The sequence below is a fragment of the Lagopus leucura genome, unplaced genomic scaffold (assembly GCF_019238085.1).
Source record: "Lagopus leucura isolate 7727_CA_CO unplaced genomic scaffold, USGS_WTPT01 Super-Scaffold_741, whole genome shotgun sequence".
NCBI classification, from domain to species: Eukaryota; Metazoa; Chordata; class Aves; order Galliformes; family Phasianidae; genus Lagopus; species Lagopus leucura.
The window spans coordinates 11,200,265-11,203,142 of record NW_024962256.1 but is presented as its reverse complement, the minus strand read 5'-3'; positions in this window follow the sequence as shown (position 1 = coordinate 11,203,142).

The window sequence follows — 2,878 nt, the reverse complement described above, 5'->3', positions numbered from 1 at the left end:
GGAGCGCGGCGGGCGGGGGGCGGCGGCGGGGACCCGCTTACCTGGGATGGGCTACGCGTGGAGACCGCGGGGGGTGCGCGCCCGCACGCATCCCGCCTCGCCGCTCCTCGCTCCCGTCGTGCGCGCAGGTTGCGCGGTGCCGCGCGGGTCTCGGCCGCGTCTCCGGGTTTTTTTTTCCCTTCCCCTCCGCACAAAAGCGAAGCCGGGCGCCGCCGGAGCCGCCGGCCGAGGTGCCCGGGCTGCAAACGGAGGAAGCAATTAAAACTCCTCCTTTCGGATTAACAACCAAAAATTGATCGATCTGTCAGGAATACCGCTGATTTATGAAAGGTGCTTATTTCCTTGGGATGGAGAATTTTATGTTCTCTAGGTGAAACGGAGTTCACTCAGCTCCAAAGTAGATTGATGTTTTAATAAAAATAAATAAAGGGAAAAAGCGAGCCCGGTCTGTGGGGACATCAACTCTCAAATCGCGGAGTTAGACTAACAAATCAAATCGCATTATCTTTACATTTCATATCTTTTCGTCTAACGCCTTAAAAACTCGCGGGCAGCGCCGCAGCCCTTTATTATCCGCGAAGTTTTTTAATCTGACGCTCCGAAGTTCAAACGGCGATCATCAGTGCGTGCGGAGAGCGAGGCGGCTCGCAGGCTGGGAGCAGACTGTCCTGTAGATGGCACACGGTCCCCACGCTACAGCCGCTCGGAGCGGAGATGCGCGGGGGAAGCTCCGCTCCAGCACTTGTTGTCGGCCCAAAGCGGGCGCGGCGCTGCGCGGGGCGCTCGGAAGTGCGCGGGGCGGTGCGGGCCGGGCGGAGCGGCAGCGCTGCCTGGGGGGGTCCGGCGGGGCGGTGCGGGGTGCGGGGTGCCCGATCCGCGCAGTGGGGCCGAGCAGCAGCCGGGCGCCCGACGCGTTTGTCTTTGCAATGTAAATTTCAGCGGGACAAATTGCTTATTAATAGTCTAGAAGAGAAGGCAGTTTCTTTCTTTCTTCTTTTCTTCCTCTGTTTTTATTTCTGCATGGCCCCCAGCTACGCTCTGGGCAGCCTCACCGCCCAGCAGTTTTCCCTGTTTCAATATCCTAAAGAAAATGCAAATCGCCACGCTGTGGCCTTTTGAAAAAGTTAAATTAGCAACAGCGTTAAGTGACTCCATTAGCATGGAAAACATACAATCGTTTAATGCGGGAACGGCCCTTCTCCCCTAGTCCCGCTCGCTCCTCTCTGCGCGCCGCGCAGCGCTCCGCCAGAGCCGGGGCTCGACTGAAAGATCCGCGCAGCGCTGCCCGAGCCCCGGGAGCTCCCGGAGCGGGGCGGCCCCGCAGCTCTTTAGGGTTGAGAGGGACCACGGAGGCTGGCGAGGGTCGTGCGGAGCAGCGGTGCGCTCTGGGGCATCCTCCCTCTCTGTCCCCCGAGGGTAGTGGCTGCCCGGTGCCCGGAGCTCGGTGCCCGCCTCTCCCCGCCGGGGCAGCGCTGCAGCCCAAAGCTCCGCTCAGCAGCGGGCACAGCCCGAGGGGACGCGGCCCGCGGAGCGCCGGTCCCGCTGCGCGTTGGCATCTGCCGCTCCGAATCCCTTCAGGGCAGAGCGCTGGGGAGAGCGAGCCTTGACCAGGAAAGAGTTAAGCCTTTATATTATTCAGCTGAGGTCTTGTTAGGATGTAATCTGCATTTTCTAACTACTGCGTAATAAAAAGTGAGAAGTTTTGAGACACCTTTCTTGATTATACCTTTGGCGATACTTTAGGTTTTACATTTAATTTGCATTTTGTTCTTAGTGAATATTGAAGTCTTGAGTGGAGGATTGAATTTTATTAGGACATCTGGACTGACAATATCAAATCAGACACCAACGTCCCAAAGCATGCTAAAATTTCAGAGTTAATTAGAACGAAGTGTGTTTAATTAAAGCCAATTATAATATCTGAAATTATCTGATCGATCCTTGTTTGTTCAGTCGCACTCCCTTCGTATTGTTCTCGCGGCGCGGGAGGAGCCGTCCGGCCGCAGCCCCCCACGCTCCGCACCGCACCGCACCGCACCGCACCGCGGGGGCGGCCCCGGCGGAGCAGCGTTGGGAGCGGGCCGCAGCCGGGCGGTGCCCGCAAAGGAGCATCTCCGTGAGGCGCCCGCCGTGCGGATACGGGGCAACTTTCAGCCTTGTTCTGTCGGGAACTAATTCTTCCTTTAACAATATCGGGGGCGCGGGGGGTGAAAGCGCTCCTGGAACAGCGCAGTGCCGAGCGGTACCTTCAGCAGAACGGCTCCGCACCGCCGAGCGGGCTCCGTGCCGCTCCCCCCGCCGCGCAGCCCGGCCAAGGGTCGCGCAAAGACAGCGCAAGGCCGCGGGAAGGGAGCGGGGTAGGGGTAGAGTGACTCGGGCAGAGCTGCCAGAAAGAACCGGGGAGGGACAGAGGTAGCGTCCCCCGCGAGTCCTGCGCCGCGCCCGCGCAGCTCGAGGCCTGGGCCGAGCCCAGGGGCTCCGCAGTGCCCGGCTTCTGCCTCGCGGGGCGCGCAGCGGGACAGCGGGCTGCCTGCACCCGTCGGATGGCCCCGCTCGGGGCGCGGATGTGTGCGCCCACGCCGGGAGCTCGGCTCCCCCTCGGCCTTTCTCAGGGCGCGGGGTGATCGGGAATTGAAATTTCAGCCAAGTTCCGAAGTTGGCCCGAGCCGGGAGACGGAGACGTAGAAGCGGGCTGACAGGAGGCCAAACGGAGGTGCGATCCCAGCCCTGCGTGCCCGCTGCGCGCCTCCAGGCGCCGGGAGCAGGTTGCGCAGAGCCGCGCGGAGCGGCCGCCGGGGACCCCGCCGTCGTTGCCTCGTCCGCAACGCGTTCCCCTTCGCATGTATGTCGGGAGGTGCCCGTCAGCGGCCAGCCCCCG